The 17,034-nt window shown below is 52.6% G+C and overlaps 3 non-coding genes across 3 annotated transcripts; all 3 read left to right on the top strand.

The window, feature by feature from the left end:
- Positions 1-5,564: 5,564 nt before the first annotated feature.
- Positions 5,565-5,636, top strand: TRNAC-GCA. The gene has a single exon. It is a non-coding gene; the product is annotated as a tRNA-Cys (tRNA).
- A 2,796-nt stretch (positions 5,637-8,432) lies between these two features.
- Positions 8,433-8,514, top strand: TRNAS-UGA. The gene has a single exon. It is a non-coding gene; the product is annotated as a tRNA-Ser (tRNA).
- A 2,716-nt stretch (positions 8,515-11,230) lies between these two features.
- On the top strand, positions 11,231-11,303 carry TRNAK-CUU. The gene has a single exon. It is a non-coding gene; the product is annotated as a tRNA-Lys (tRNA).
- The last annotated feature ends 5,731 nt before the right edge of the window (positions 11,304-17,034 follow it).

Here is a 17,034-nt window from a genome sequence, read left to right as displayed (position 1 = left end):
TTCTCCAGTTTGTTAAGGGCGTTTTGAATTCCAGTCCTGTGCTCCAAAGTGCTTGGTGTCATTTGCCAATTTTAGAAGCCTGCTCTCCACTCCATTTTCCAAATCATTCATGAAAATATTGACTAGTACCGGACCCCGGACTGCTCCCTGCCGGACCCACTAGGTGCACCCTCTCCGTTGGACAGCCAGACATGGAGACGGGCTCTTGGAGTCTGGGCTTTCAACCAGCTCTGCACCCACATGACACTGATTGCATCTAGACCACATTTCCCTCGTTTGCTTGTGAGAATGTCCTACGGGACTGTGTCAAAAGCTTCAGTAACACCGAGATCGATCCCATCTACTGTTTACCCACCTCCACTAGGCCCGGAACCCTGCCAAAGAAGGAAAGAGGATTGGTTTGGAATGATTTGTTCTTGACAAATCCATGCTCACTAGTCCTAAAACCAAATTATCCTGTAGGTGCTGCTGACACACTGATTGTTTAAGAATGTATTCCAGGATCTCTCCAGCTGTGGAAGTGAGGCTGGCTAGTCTGTAAGTCCCAGGGGTCTCTGTTCCTCTTTTAAAGATAGGTCCTGTCTTGTTCCTGGATGGGAAGATGTTCTTTTTCAGGGATCTCAGCTGAGAACTGGGGCACAACACCTGGTTTGTTAAGGCCACAAAAACAGAGGCAGGAACCTCTTCTCTCCTGCTGGCAAAGAACCCCAGGTACCTAAAAGAGACAGGGACTCACATCCCTGAATGGGCTTTAGAAAAGGCAATGGTTAAAAAGTTTGGCCCTGACCATTTCTTGTTTTCACAGACTAGATATTTTAGCAAACTTTAGAATTCCTTGGTGCTAAACACCGTGAAACTCCCCTTTCTCCTTCACAGAGGGTTTTAACGCCCCTTATCTCACTCAGGCTCACGACTGCCCAGAGTTCGAGAATTGTCCCTATTCCCATTGGACAGATGGGGAGGAGCCTGAAGTACAGAGAAGGGAAGTGACCTATCCAAGGGCCTACACAGCAAGGCAGTGGCAGAGCCAGAAAGAGAAGCCACCTGTCCTTACTCCTGTTCTAAAAAACAGCAAAACCCCCCAGAGGCAGGGATAGAGCCCAGGAATCGAGATGGTGGGGAAATTTCATTGAAACCATTTCTGTCAGAAAATCCCATTCAGACTAAACCAGTTTGTTTCTCAAAATCAAAACAAGTGGGATGAAAGTTCTTTGCAAAAATATTTTGTGGCAAAACAAAAGCATCTCCTGTTTGTCACAGTGTGTTAAATTGCCTCGTCGCACACAAAGAGGAGACACTTATATTTCAAAAATTAGATAAGATGCTTCAGTCTGAGCTAAGTAATTGCTGCTCTTAATTTCAAAATAAAAAAATACAAATAAAAAAGACTATTTCAGCTATTCTATTATGTCATAATCTGCTCTGAGTAAACATGATAGGACACCTCATATTATGCATTACTCCTAGTGACGCTCTCCCATGGATCCCCGTCCTCCACCCACCATGAGGTAGGTAGGATCGGATCATTATTATCCCTACTTGAAAGAGGGAGAAGCTAAGGCTGAGAAAGGAGAATTGACTTGTCTTAGCTCACACAGCCAGTCAGTGGCAGAGTTGGGAGTAGGACACAAGAGCCCTGATTTTCAAACTAACCATCAGATCTTGAATTTCAGACATTGAATGACCTGAGTAAAGTGCTCTCAGATGAGCTCCAGACCAACAACAGTGCACAGTAATTATTCAACAAGTATTTGAGGAGAACTGCAATGTTAGAGAGAATCATGAACTGCTCAGAGACCATTAATGCAGAGGAGCAGCAAAATTCATCAAACATATGACTGGTTCTGACTTATTTACTTGGTTTTAAAAGAGAACAACAAGGACCTGAGTCTCCTCCCTGTCAATAACCCCCTGCTCAGCCAATCAGGGTAGAGACTGATGACAGGAGGCTGAGGGTTCTCACCAGAGAGCCCAAAGGATGGCCCAGGTCACCGGTGGGGATCACTGCCCGAGCACTATTTCAGCCCCACATTTTTGGGTGGGCCTCCCACAATGGGAGCTGCCGAGCACTCCCCTGCAACACACATCCACACACACATCCACACACACACACCCCTCCTGGTGTTGGGAGGGGAACAGGAGAAAGGACAAAAGAAGCAAGAGACAAAGAGAAAGGAGGGAGGGAGGGAGGAAAATGTGAAACAAAAAGGACAAACCCTAATGTCCCCAGTGATTCTAAGGGACAAAATCCCAGGTGCAGAATAAAATTCTGCCTCCTTAAGCTCGTGTTTTCCATGCCTAGAATTCAACTGTCACCAGATGGATCAGACTGAACAGGTTTCAGACCTCGAGGAGGCTCTTACTTTCTAAACAAAGATGGATGTTTTCTAGTAAAATCACTAAAAGGGAAGGAGAAAACTCAAAAGAGGCTCCTCCTGGCGCTCACGTCCATGAACCCGAACACTCTCTCAGTCCTCAAAGAGAGACCTGGAGAAGGAGACTTGCTGAAGCAAAGCCACAGGGGTCTCTGAGGTTTCCCTGGCCCCTCGCCTCTCTCCTGCCTGGCTGATGTCAGCATCTCTCTGTGAGGTCACCACCTCCCCACCACCTTTGACCAATAGTCTGAGGTCCTGCAAAAGGCCTTTGTGATGTCACTGCCACACCCCTCCTTTGCTGTGCTAATGTCCTGCCCCTGGCCAGGCACTTTGGAGGTCTGAGCTACTCCCTGTGGCTCACCCCACTCAAGGAGCGTTCGTTCTAGGAAGCAAGCCGGTAGTTTTGGATCATCTACAAATTTTGTCAGCTCACTGTTTAGCAGGTCGTTTATGAATATGTTGACTAGTCCTGGTCCCAGTACAGACACCACTAGTTACCTGTTTCCATCCTGAAAACTGACCATTTATTCCTACTCTTTGTTTCCTATCTTTTAACCAGTTATTGATCCACGTGAGGACCTTCTGGAGGTGAAAGTAAGCCGGTATGTTCCGGTATGGGGTACCGGCAAGAGCCGATACGCTGTGCCAGCCCGGCCCGGCTTCCCCAGGCTGGTGATTTAAAGGGTCCAGGGCTCCCTGAAGCGGCCGGAGCCCCGGGCCCTTTAAATCACCTCTTGAGCCCCCCTGCCGGAGCCCCGGGGAGCAAATCACTGCCGTGGATGCTGCTCTCTCCCGCTCTGCCAACACAGAGCAGGGGCGGCAGAAGCTTCCTTACAGTGGGGCGGGGGCACCGTTGTCCGAACTGTGGCACCCCCATGACACCCCTTCCCTAAGGAGCCCCACTCACACCACCTCTCCCCCCGAGGCCATACCCACAGAACACCTCTACCCCAAGACTGCACCCTTCCCCCCCCCGCATCATTTGTCCTAACAGCCAGTAAAGAGTGGTGGGGCCATGGCCCTCTAAACCCCCTGTTCCAGCACCCCTGACACAGAGCTAAGCAGGCAGCAGTGTGTGTGTGTGTGTGTGTGTGTGTGTGACAGAGAGTGCTGTGCTGAGCTGAGCCAGTGAGAGAAGGGGGCTGATGTCGGGGCTGTCCCCTGCCTCAGGACTGGTTGCTTCCAGCAGCTGTCTGAACTTAGAGACAGTGTGCAACACACTCACTCTTCTGCAATGCACACATTGTCTCTCCCCCCCACACACACACTGTCTCTCCCCCACCATGCACATTGCAGTTGGAAATCTAGTAGGATGCCCATGGAACAATGGGATAGAAACCTGCATCATGTGGTGCTGTACCAGCCTGTGAGGCATTGCAAACCCTTCCCAAAGCACCCTGCAGCCAGTTGCACAGTGGGATGGCTAACCACAGTGCACTGCTCTCTGTGGCAATCCAAGAGATGCCAGCATGGACGTGCTCTGGTGACACAGGGGCATAGGGTGGACATGCAACAGCTGTTCAATTAAAACACTGTAACTAAAGCCAGATTACTCTTTCAGGTAGACATAGCTTACAAGTGAGACAAGACCCAGCTCTTTTGAAAGTAAAGAGCCATGAGTTCCTCTGTAGTTAGCAGGATTTGAACCTGCACTGGGAGACCCCCCACCACCAATAAATTTTGAGTTCATCATCTTAACCACTCGGCCACAACTACTTGCTGGGTGTGTGGCTTTCACTGCACTCTAGTTCTGTTCTCACTGAGTGATCAATTCCAGTTGTTTCTTCAGACCAGCTTCCACAACACACTCACTGCTGTGCCCTTGTGTAAGTGTGTCCATGGCTGAATAGCAAGAATTCCTGCTCCTTTCCCTTCTGGCTGGAGCATGAGGATAGTGCGTTTGTGGTTAATGACGTTGCTGTAGCTTGTTGTCCATTTCCTGCCTTGATCATTCAGACAGTCCCTTTCCCATCATATCCCCAGTACCTCAGTGATTGCGATAGCAGGGGGCAGGTTTTCTCTGGGGCACTGAGCTTTGCCAGGGGGTTGGTGGCTCCTTTCTTTCCTCACCCTGGAGTAAACTCAGCTTTTTATTCCATCCTTGATGTTTCAAGGAATAACAACAGATGACCAAAGAAAGAGGTGGACAGGGTGGGTCTCAGGGGAGGGCAGAGAGGTCGGGGCGGTGGGTAGGTCAGGTCAGGGGAGGGGGCAGAGAGGTGGGGGCGATGGGCAGGGCAGGTCTCAGGGGAGGGGCAGAGAGGTGTGGGCAGCAGGCAGACCTTGGGGTAGGGGGTGGAGAGGCGCGAGGAGGCCCTGGGGGAGGAGAGGAGCAAGCGAAAGGGGGACCCGCAGGCCTCAGCCAAAGAGCAGGGGTGGGAAGTGGCCAAATGGGAGTGAGGGTGGAGCACAGGTGAGGCCTCGGAGGGAGGAGAACGAGGGAAGGGGGTGGAGTGGGGGGGCAGCACCACGGTCTGGGCAAGGGCCACCCACAGGATTCAGGGGGCCTGGGGCAAAACAATTTCAGGGGCCCCTTCCATAAAAAAAAGTTGCAATACTATAGAATCCTGTATTCTCCTGGGGGCCCTGCGGCAAATTGCCCCCCCTGCCCCCCCCCCGGGCGGCCCTGCCCTCCCCTCAGCCTCTCCTCGTAAGTCCCCTGCCCTCTCATCATTTTTGTTGCCCTCCCCTAGACTCTCTCCAATTTGTTTCTGTAGTGGGGGGGGGGGGGGGCGGGAACTGGACCCAATGCTCCAGATGTGGCCTCACCAGTGCTGACTAGAGGGGAATAATCACTTCCCTCGATCTGCTGGCAACGCTCCCACTAATCCAGCCCAATATGACCAGTTACCCATATTGAATGCAGACACAGCAATATCTGATACATTGGTTCCTGTCCATTCAGGAGGTTATTTCCCACCTATTCATAAATAATGAAGCTGCTCTAAGCGGAGGGGAGAGAGCTGTCCCATCCGTGTAGTTAACCCATCTCCCCGAGAGGTGGTAGCTATGTCACCGGGGGAAGCTATGCTGGTGGGTGTGCAAGCTGTGGTGTCTACATGTGTATATAAAGTTTAATTAACCCCCATTTTTTAAACCCCTGTGGTCTGGGAATAGAAAAGGAGCTCTCTGAGGCACAGCCCGTCCTTCAAAATCCTTAAGATCATGGACTTCCATATGCAAATGTCAGGGGGTATAGCTCAGTGGTAGAGTGTTTGACTGCAGATCAAGTGGTCCTTGGTTCAAATCCAAGTGCTCCCTTACAAGCCTGTTTCTTTAATAAAAATAATTTAATTTCCAGTATGCTCAGGAGCTCCACTAAATAGGGATCGCTGAAATGAATGGACACACTCAATGTTTTCCTGTGCAAATGCATAAAAACCTAGCAAACATGTCCCCTAAGGGCTTGGCTACGCTTGAGAGTTGCAGCGCTGTTGGAGGCTTTCCAGCGCTGCAACTTAGTAACTGTCCACACCTGCAAGGCACATCCAGTTCTGCAACCCCCTGGCTGCAGCACTGGCTGTACACTGACAAACAGAGGTTAGGGACACCATTCCTTACCCAGCCTGCCTAATAGCCATTCATGGACTTAACCGCCATTAATTTATCTGCAAAAAGAAAGAGGAGTACTTGTGGCACCTTAGAAACTAACAAATTTATTTGAGCATAAGCTTTCGTGGGCTAAAATCCACTTTATCGAATGCATGCAGTGGAAAATACAGTAGGAAGATATATAGATATACACAGAGAACATGAAAAAATGGGTGTTGCCATACACACTATAACGAGAGTGAGCAGTTAAGGTGAGTTATTATCAGCAGGAGAAAAAAACCTTTTGCAGGCATAATCGGGATGGCCCATTTCCAACAGTTGACAGGAAGGTGTGAGTAACAGTAGGGGGACAAATAAACATGGGGAAATAGCTTTAATTGTGTAATGACCCATCCACTCCCAGTCTTTATTCAAGCCTAATTTAATGGTGTCCAGTTTGCAAAATAATTCCAATTCAGCAGTCTCTCTTCCCCAGGAGCGGAGCGGCCCCTCCATCCCCGCTGGCGGGGAAGGGGCTCCCAGCTGGGCCAGGAGGTGGAGGTGCCCAGCCTTCTGGAAGAGGAAACCTGCTCCCGGCGCAGGCGCCGAGGTGGGAGAGGCACCGGCCAGGCCAAAATGGAGCTGGGCCAGGATGTGGCTGGGCAGGCAGGACCCAGCCCAGGAGCAGAACCAGGCAGAGTGGCTCCGGGGCTTGTTGTGTGGGCAGCAGCGGCCCCAGGAGCCCAGCCCCGATTTCCAGCAGGAGGCATCGCCCTGCCCAGTCAGTGGGGACCTTCCAGCCTCCCCAGGGCAGGAGGTGGAGGATCCCTCTCCCAGCCCCAGCAGCTCGGCCCGCTCCCCATGGGACAGCAGCAGCGCCTGGGACTCGGACAGCAGCGAGGCCGACGGACGCTTCTGCTTTGTTCCAGGTGAGGAGCCAGGCTGGGCTCAGGGAGGGGTGAGCAGGGGGCTGTGAACACCCCAGGCCCAGGCCCTTGAGCAGTGCTATGGGGGCAGGTCCCCAGCTCAGGGGTCTGGCCTGAGCCACTGAACCCCACTGACACTAGATGCTGCCACTTTAATCCTTGGTGCTCCATTGGGCGGGGAGTGGGAGGCACCTCCCAGGGAGTCCAGGACAGTGATGGGGGGTCTCTTTGCTATGGACTCCTGGAGGAGTTGGGGGCTGATGACACTGAGGCTACTTGGAATCAAATACATTTGAGATACGAGTACATAGCCCATGTTCATAACTTCAGATACAAAAATGGCACACATACAGCCAGCGTCATTATCACCAGCCAATCATAACCTTGTCCTAGACACCTCACACGCCAACCTTTGCACAGTATTTGCTGCACATAGATAACAGTGGTGGCAACAATGATCTCTGCGGTCCCAGTTCATATTAATAACGTCACAGCAGGCTATAGAGAAGTGGGAGGGAGGCGTCTTCCAGCCGGCGTGTCTCCCCCGTTTCTCCCTTGCCGCTTGGGCTGAGGTGGGAAGGGAGCGAAACGTGCCCGGCTGAAGGTTTTGCGCTCGGCCTTGAAGATTAAGCCCGACCCCCCGGCATGGCTAGGTCGGGGTTGTCCTGGGCTCTGGTGGAGGAGGACTCAGCTGGGAGAAGGGGCAGACGAGGGGATTTTGTCTCTCATAGATAAGGGCTTTGTCAGTGGGAAGCTGTAGGTCACATGCTGGGGGTGACAGTGGGATTTGAGCTGGGGCAGCAGCAGCAGGGGAGCAACGTGTGTGTGTGGGGGCGGGGGGTTCACTTGGTAAAAATGAACCTGCCAAGCCGCTCCCTCTGCTGGAGCAAAAGCCTCTCATTTATCTCCTCAACTCCCCTCCATGTAAACCTCCACCCCTCCCCCGGCGCTGAGAGACCCCCTCACTCCCATGGAGATTTGTAATTGTTCTAACTCTTCCCTGGCCTTGTCCAAATAGTTTTCCCAGACAAATGACCAAGGACATTTCAAATGAGACAAACAAACCAAGCAGAGAAACCCCCACCACACCCAGTTTGGGGCTGAATTTTTCTACTGAAATTTGGAGACACTAAAACTCATCCCTCTGTTGGCCAGAAACCAAAGCTAGACCTCCCCCGCTGTAGCTATGACTGCTGCGACCGAACTACCAATGCACTGACTCCTCTTGTGAGACATTTCTCTTCACGATACTGCTGCTAATCCAGTTACTGACTCCAGGAAACATTTTCCTTAGCCTGGCTCCGTGTGTCACTGGTTTCTATAGCAAAGATCAGTCCCTGGCCCTGTGGTCCAGACATCCTCATTCACATCAGGCTTCAAGTTGAGAATCATTTCCCATTCCCGCTCTGTGGGAGGGGAGACTTTTAAACGCGCTCTCTGTGCAACTGCACATGGCTAAGCAAAGAGAACAAACCCCCAATCCCCCCTGTGCTTTGGGAGCCAGGTTTGCGGTGGGAATTCTGTAGTTCAGATGACTTCACACCTGGGCATTGGGATTCTTTACCAGTTTCTCTGGCATTGGGGCAGTTTTGTGCTCAGAGCTGTGATGGCTGAGTGGTTAAGGCATTGGAGTTGAAATCCAATAGGGTTCCCCTGCACAGGTTCAAATCCTGCTCACAGCGAGGCCTGTGTTTTAGCCAGTCCCTCACCCGGGCAATACCTCTGTCCAACCCCCTGAGACACTCTCAATTCTCTCCCCACCCCAAGTAAATCCTGTTCTGCTCCTTTCATAGAGATCCCTGGGACACCCCCTCACACTGTGTCCCTGAGGGGTCAGGCAAACTCTCAGCACCTGAACCGTCTGCCACTCACCTAGTGCCCTATAGATCAGCCATAGCCCTGGATCTGCTCCTCTCTCTAGAGTGCGAAAGGAGCTGAGTCAGCGACTCCATGGGAGCTACGGGGCTGCAGAACCAACAGAGAAAAAATAGGCGCTCAGCACCCACTGGCAGCCAGCTCCCCCCCCCCCCGCCACTACAGGCCTTGCTAACAAGCTCCTCCTCTTCCCCTTCAGCCCCTCCCACCTGCCAGTGATCAGCTGTTCAGTGGGGTGCAGGAGACGCTGGGCGGGGAGGGGGAGGAGCAGGAAGAGGTGGGGGAGGGAGAGGAATGGGGTAGGAAGGTGCAGGGTGGGAAGAGATGGGGCAGGGGTGGGAGCTTGGGGGAAGGGGTGGAGTGGGGGCAGGGCCTTGGAAGGAAGGGGAGGAGTTGTTGCGGGTGGCCCTGATGGGAAGCACTAACTATCACAGTGACAATACAACTGACCAGCCTTGCGGGGGAGGCTGAGGGAGATCCGCACTCACCAGGTCTCTTCTCTCCCCCACGGTGAGCCAGACACTGCTCTCTCCTGGCTCTCACTCTAGCAGCTGGACGCCAAGGAGCCATTTCCCCACAGGAAATGCATTGAGTGCCCCTGTGGTGCTGGGGGGCTGGCGCTGCTGCTGCCTGTGGGGCTGGCAGGGGGGCTGATGTCTGCACAGACTCTCAGCTGCCAGGCCGGAGGGGGCACTTGGGACCTTACCAGACTGGCTCAGTGAAGATGGGGAGTTGACAGAGCAATACAGACGCTCTCCAGAGCACGGAGCAGCATCCACCCATGCAGCCAGGCAATGAGCATTTCTCACAGCCTGGAGCCGAGGGGGAGGCGGCAGCTGCTGTTCCAGCTGCTCAGGGACAGGCCCTGTCAGCCAACAGCCACTTCTTACTCCCCACAGCTAAGGGCGCCGGGTTCCTCCGGTGGGGGTGTGGAGCAGCCGTTCGTTTTCCTGTCCTTTTTGTGTGCAACTGCTGACAAAAACATCCCAGACAGAGAAGCAACAGGCCAAAATACTATTATGCAGCTGGTAAAGTAGCTCAGTTCCGAGAGCGTTAGACTGAAGATCTAAAGGTCCCTGGTTCAATCCCAGGCTTTGGCAGGTCCTTTCATCTCTCTTTGTGCAGCAGTGGCTTGTTTTCTGGGAGCACAGCAGTGCCTGCACCCAAGGTGAGTTTCTGAGCTTGGGTTCTGCAGTAGGAAAACATAGAATGGGCTTCTGCCCCTAGTTGGCCCACCTGACCTTTAACAAGGAGAGATGGGAGCTGTCTTTCCCAACACGGCAGGAAGAGAGTGAGGAAGGGTAGCCCTCAGGAATGGTGCCAGAGGGCTGCTGGGCAGTGACAGGCAGGGATTGGGGATGAAAACTCCTCTGCACAGCTGAACAAGGGCAGTACCAGGGAAGGGGCATCTGTAAAAGTGACCCAGCAACACCTCTCCTCCTCTGGGCACCTAGAGCAGAGGCGGCTGGTGCTGACAGCTCCAAGGGAAGGCTTAAAAGCCACAGAGCAACTGAGGTCAGGGCTAGAGGAGGGCAGGACCATGCTTATGTGTGGCCTTCAGACAGGCACAAAAACACCCAGCCAGGCTGCTCCCTGCCACGCCAAACACCCACTGAAGGTCACCAGCATGCGGGGCAGCTGCTGATGCTCTGTGGCAAACATCACAAGATGGTAGGAAAGCAGGGCCAGCCCCCATGGTGGGGCCTCTGACTGGTCCCACTCAAGGTGCTGACTTTTGCAGTGGGGCAGGAGATTTTACCCCAAGAGGCTTTTCCGAGCTGGCGAGAAGCAGAGAAACACCCAGGCCCCAAAGACGCTATGTAGCAAGTACCCTCCAGCACAGGGACAGGCGCACATGCTAGCCCGGGCCACCACCCATTTTCTTTGGCAAGTCAGGAAGGGCAAAGGCGAGACTGGAAGCACCTGGGGCTTATGCCCCAGCCTTTGTGACACCCACCCCCCAACTCCTTCCCGGGGCTCTAGCTGAAGCCAGAGCATTGGCCTGAGCGGCCAAGAAGAGGTTCCAGCCCTGAAGGGAGCAGGACATTCAGCACAACAGTGAAACTGCAGAAACACAACCACCAAGGAACTTGAACCCTCAATTTTCTGATCTACACTCAGACGTCTTATCCATTAGGCCACATGGTAACATGAGAAAACCCCCTCCAAGCCCTTCTTTGGAAAAGGCGACATTGTATGTCTCAGGTCATCTGCTGAGGGGGGCCGAGACTCTCTGGGCACAAGAAGTCGAGTTCCCAGCGACACGTGAGACTTAATTCTCTGGAGCCAGGTGCAGGGTTTTGGCAGGGAAGCTCAGGCATGGGGGATTGGGGTGCAGCGGACGGACCGGCTGTCTAGGTGTGGAGATTCAGTCGCACTGAGGCACAGGAGGGAGGAGGAGGAGGAATCCTGCTGACAGGCAGTGGCTGTGCAGAAAAAGAGGAGGGGTTCTGGGGACTTTTTTTGCCTCTCATTTGCCGGCCTACTCGCTCTTGTGCTGAACGGTGAAGCTGGTCTCCACAAACTCAGGTAACTCAGTTGGTAGAGCATCAGGCTCTTAATCTGAGGGTCCAGGGTTCAAGCCCCTACCTGGGCGCTCAACTTTTAAGTTCCCTTGTGTGCCAGGAGCCAAATGATTCCTGGTGCTGTCCACCAGCCACATGTGGATTCCCAGAAGCCATGACCATTTCCTGGAAAGGTTCCTTTCCTCAGGAAGCAGGAGAGAGGCCACATCCACAGGAGCAGGCCTGGAACACGCAGTCTCTGGCTGGCAGGAAGCCCTGTGGGGCCAGGTGCTGAGAAAGCCCAGAGGGGAGCGGCAGAGATGAGGGCACTTCCCTGACCCACTCCTCACTGCATGTGCTTCAAGCAAACACCATTTATTACCCAGCAATCAATGTAAAACATAAGGAAAGATGGGAAAGGAAAACACGTCACCCTGTTCTGTGGCGCAGGGATATCACAACCAGCGTCTCTGGAGGGTCAGGGCAGGTCACAGTCTCTCCCTCACATGTCCCAGGCCTCCTTCCCAGGCCCTGGCTGTGCTGCAGGGACACCACGGCCTGGACACTTGCGCTGGCAGTGGCCACGTGCTCTAGGTGACAGGCCCCTTGTTCCCAGTGTCAGCCCCCATGTAGGGGATATGATCCCTCCACCCCCAAAAGTCTGGGTGCAAGATCTCTTGACGGGTGGCATCTCCTTGCACTGGGTCTTCTGCCCAGGGTCCCCCTCGCTCTCCCACACTGCTCACTGCACCCACCTCCAGCCCCAGTGCTGCTGCGGCTCTGCCTCCAGCTCCCTGGGCTGCTCCTCTGGCTCCGCTTGCTGCAGCTCTTCTCCCAGCACAGATCTGCTCCCTGGGCAGCTTCTACGGCTTGTGCTGCTGCTGCGGCTCGGCTCCCAGCACAGATCTGCTCTGGTTCTCCCCGGCTGGTGCAGCTCTGCTCCCCGGCTCTTCTCGGGCTCCTGCTCTCTCCTTAGCTCCGCCCCACTCTCACCCAGGCAGTTCCAGCTCCCACGGAGGATGGGACCCCCTGGCCTGGTGACTCCCTCATTATACTGCCTGGCCTGTCAGTGCGGCTAACTTGGAGCTTTGGCCTCTCCCCATTGCCCAGGGGACTGTCAGTCTCAGGGTCCTGATTTCCCATTGGCCCTTCCCCCTTCTATTGGTGCTGGGAACTAGCCAACCAAAAACCCCACTAAGTTTTAGTAAGGGGCCAACAGCTTGAAGAAAGGAGGGCCAGGGCTGGGATTGAGAGTCAGGGCTTGGCAGGAGGGAGGAAGAGCCCCAGGCTGGAGCCCCACACACCTTCCCTCCTCCGCCGGGCACCTAGAGCAGAGGCAGCCCAGCTCTGTCTGCTGGACACCTCGGCAGAGTAGGTGAGTTCCTGTAAATACAGTCTGGTCCCAAAGCCTCCCCCAACCCTGGCTCCTCACTAGCTGTCAGGGGAGAGTCATCCACACCTTGCTTCCAAATCATCATTTGAAATTCTGAGGTTGGCCAACATTGCGGAAGCCAATGCACCGACATTGTCAGCAAACACAACAGCTGGGTGAGGAACCCGGCTTTGTCCAGACTTTTCAAACCTATTTTACTTTCTCAGGTACAAGTATTTTTCATGCGTTGGAGCTGCTTTTAAAGTGTGTGTTAACGTTGCAATTTCCATTCAGATTTGCAGCCAGTGACAACATTGGCAGCGCTGCATGTAACTACCTGACCACTGGGGGGTGTTGGGGAAATTCGGGGGAGGGGATGCACAGCCCCCTGGCTGGGGGGCGTATAGGGAATGCCGGTTTCACTGAACTGAGTCTCCTACTGCAGCACCTCAGTAGGTTACATCAGAGAGGAGCTGCAGTGTCTAGGCAGTGGGATGCCTGTGCCTTTAAGAGCCCAGCCCTAGGAAGCCCATGCTGAGAGGTGCTGCCTGTGGGAGGGGAAATAGAAAAGCCCCTCTGCTCCCCCCACCCTGTTTTTGCAAACACTGGAGTCTCAGCCCCCCAGGGGAACTGTTACCCCTCTGCCCCTGCCTGTGCCGGGGTTTAACCCTCTGGCAGCGCCTCCCCCTGGGCTGAACTCCGGCTCCTTCCCCCCTCCCTGACTTTGCCCTTCAGCCCCTCTCCTAACTCTGCCTCCAGCTGCTTGACCCCCCGACCAGTCAATTTCCACCCCCTGCTCAGACCCTGGCCACCCCCTCCTCTGATTTACCCCCCTTTGCCCCTCTTTAATCCCTGTAAAAAGTAGGGAGGGGCTGGGTCCCATTTGGGGGGGGGGGAGCTGGGCTCCTGGCCCCTCCCTGCCCAATGCTCAAAGCGCCCCACGATCTTGCAGATGTTTGCCGAGTGCTGCAGGGTCACCTGCAGGGAGAGAGAGACGCGGTTAGGAGGTGATGCAGCCAAGGGTGCCTCACCCAACACTGAGATGCAGCCACCTCTGGGGTGGGTTGCACAAGTCAGCAAATGAATTTGGAACAGGAAACGCACTGAAAGGACCAAGGCAGCTGCAGGAGGTGGAGAAAACCACTCTACCCCCTAACCCCCACTCTACCCCCTAACCCCCATTCCCCTCCCACATTTGAGGGGAGAACCCAGGAGTCCTGGTCCCCAGCTTTGCCCACCCCCATATTTCAATATGGCTCCATCCAACAGCTGCCCCCCCCAATTGCAGGGCAGTGCCATGGGGCACACCAGGGGCTGCCTGTTTTCACAGGACGGGTGACACCAGTGCCCCAGGGTGGGGAGAGATGATGCTAAGGGAGAAGCAGGCAGCAGACACCCCCACGACAGAGTAAGAAGTGCTAGGGGGCGCCGTGCTGCAAGGAGTGAGGGGGGTTGGCAGGGAATGGGAGGATCTCCCCTCACAGCGGGTGCATCTGTCTCCCCCACAATTCCTCCCCAGCCCTACCCCGGCCCAGGCTAACCCCGGCCCAGCTACCAGGGTTACATTTGGCCTGGATTCCCCAGCTGCTGGGGGAGGGGCGTGGGGCTGGGGAGCATGAGCCTCTACTCCCCCTTCCCCCGACACAGCTGCATGGGAACTGACCAAAGGAGCCTGCAGCACTGCTGCCTAGAGGAAACTGAGGCACCAGCCAGTGACAGACACATCATGGCTCTCCTCATCCTCATCCTCTTTTCCATATACAACCCGGGGGGGGGGGGGGAACTCAGGGCAGTTGCATAGTTAACCTGTGGAACTCCTTGCCAGAGGATGTTGTGAAGGCCAAGACTATAACAGGGTACAAAAAAAGAACTAGATAAATGAACAGAGGACAGGTCCATCAGTGGCTATTAACCAGGCTGGGCAGGGATGGTGCCTGTAGCCTCTGTTTGCCAGAAGCTGGGAATGGGCGGCAGGGGATGGATCACTTGCTGATTCCCTGCTCTGTTCATTCCCTCTGGGGCACCTAGCACTGGCCGCTGGCAGAAGACAGGAGGATACTGGGCGAGATGGACTTTGTGTCTGAACCAGTCTGGCCGTTCTTATGTCTCCCTTGGCGCAGCAGTGACACCCAGTGGCCAATCAGGGTAACACACAGAGCGTGTTTCCCTTGGCGCAGCAGTGACACCTCGTGGGCAGTCAGAGTAATGCACAGAAGGTGTCTCCATTGGCACAGCAGTGACACCGGGGTGGTGATTCAGGGTAATGCACAGAAGGTGTTTCCCTTGATACAGCAGTGACACCCAGTGGCCAGGTGGCATAATGCACAGCGTGTGTCTGCCTTCTAGGAGCAGTGACACCCAGGGACAGGTCACGGTAAGGCACAGAGTGTGTTTCCCACCAATCTGGGTAATGCACAGAGCATGTTTCCCATGGAGCAGCAGTGACACCCAGTGACCAGCAGGGGTGGCATCAGACTCTTCTCGTTTGGTGGGGGACTGAGCTGGGATAGACAAAAAAAATTGGGGGGCTGTGTCCCTCATAACCTGGCTCCACCCTTTATGGGAGCAATACAACCTTTATTAAAATAAAATAGTAAACAGGGTTTACTTTAATAATCTAAATCTGTCCAAATTTTAATACTATGAGCTCAGATCAAGTGTGAGTCGTCTCTTGGTCTATCCAAGGACATGATCAAGTGTCTTGATGTTTTTGGTCTTTTGGCCTCAAGATGAAAACCTTGTCTGAGTCTTTGGAACCTTGAGATAAAAATATTATTTAAATCCAATGTTCTTAAAGATCCCATCAACAACAAAAACCTAAATGAAAAATTGAAACAAAAAACAATGCTTAATTTAAAATCCAAAAATTAAGAAAAACTTTGTTTTTAAAAATAAAAACTAACAAATGCCATAAATTAATAATTTCAACATTTTATCAAAAAGGTGTGCTACAGCAGGATGAGAAAATAACATAAAATAAATAAGCCTGACCACTAAAACCTCCCATAAAGAAATCACATCCTTGAATACTGGCCAAATCTGTATAAAATATGCAGAACTATGTCAAAACTGGTGTTGCAGGTCAGCCATTCGAATCCAGCAAATGTCAATTAAAAGCTCCATTCCAATTAAAAAAAACAAAACAACCCAATAAACCAAAACAGTAACAGCCTGAAACAAACCTACACAGAAGCAAAATTAAACCTGTGCCAACACTGGAACAAACTATGTAAATTTCTAATTCTAACTTCTTGTTTCTCCCAGGAGGAAAGTGTTTTGCACCCCAGTAACCAGGCTGTCACTGCAGCTTTCCTTTCACTAAATAAGATTTTTACCAAATATAATTTGCCCTCAGTTTTCTCTATGAGAAATTGAAATTGTATCTTTGCACTAATATCCCAAATGTGCAAGTCCATCCCCTCAGAGCAGCCCCACACCCTGAGCCCAGGGGAGAATCTCAACTGGTTTGTGCATTTGTAACCCTGGGGCCTGAAGCTGATGAGAGAAAGGGAAGTGAGCCATCTTGGAGCTTTCCAATACCACCTGCTGGGAGCAGAGGGAATTGACTGAGCGACGTCCTGGCTAATTTTCACCTTGTTCTCTGCCAGCAGGCTCCACTGGAGAGCTCGGGAGTGACTTGGCCATGGCAGCACCCTATGTACATTTTGGAGCCATTGGGGTGAAATGTGAGTACTTTTGGGGTTGGGACCCACATGAGAAGGGAAGTGCACAAACTGGAGAGAGTCCAGCAGAGGGCAATAAAAATGACTGGTGCACATGACTTACGAGGACCTACAGGCCATATCCTGTATGTTAAGCTAAGGCAAAGTTAGCATCTCTATAGTGTGACCTTTTACTCAGAAAGGAAAATTGACCTTTATCTTGTTACTTAAAGAGAGAAGTACCCACGCCTGTCTAAGACCTTTACCTAGACCAATCGACAATGGAGAATGGCATAAGGGGTTTTTCAGTGTTGTACCCACAGAATTAACAGGTACACCACAAGGGAACTTATGTGCATATGTACATGTCATCAACACGCACAAACATACTAGCCTATGAAGTAAGCATACCCTAACGTTTTTGTGGGTAAGGAATGATATTTGGGCATAGGAGGAAGGATTTCTGGTGCTTGTGCCCTATAAAAGAGGTAACCCACCTCGCTAAAGCACGTTGCTCTATCATTCTGACTTACTTCCTCCACTCTCTCTCTATCTACTATCAGTAGGCTGTACTTGTTCTTAAACTTTAAGTTTCAAAGTAACTCGGCTAAGCTCGGTTTCCCTAAGTTTTTATTCTTTGTTTATTAGGATTTGATTTTAAGTTTAACTTATTCAAGTAAACGCAAAGTAACATTAGCTTTTTCTAAGCACTGCATCTTTCACTCAAGAATTTAGAAACCTGAACTGCAAGGCTGGTCCTGTGTCTCTTACCACCAGGTTATCAAGGAA

This window comes from Mauremys mutica, unplaced genomic scaffold (assembly GCF_020497125.1).
Source record: "Mauremys mutica isolate MM-2020 ecotype Southern unplaced genomic scaffold, ASM2049712v1 001511F_np12_obj, whole genome shotgun sequence".
Taxonomy (NCBI): Eukaryota; Metazoa; Chordata; order Testudines; family Geoemydidae; genus Mauremys; species Mauremys mutica.
Note: the sequence above shows the minus strand (reverse complement) of the source record. Positions and strands in the feature narration are given on the sequence as shown.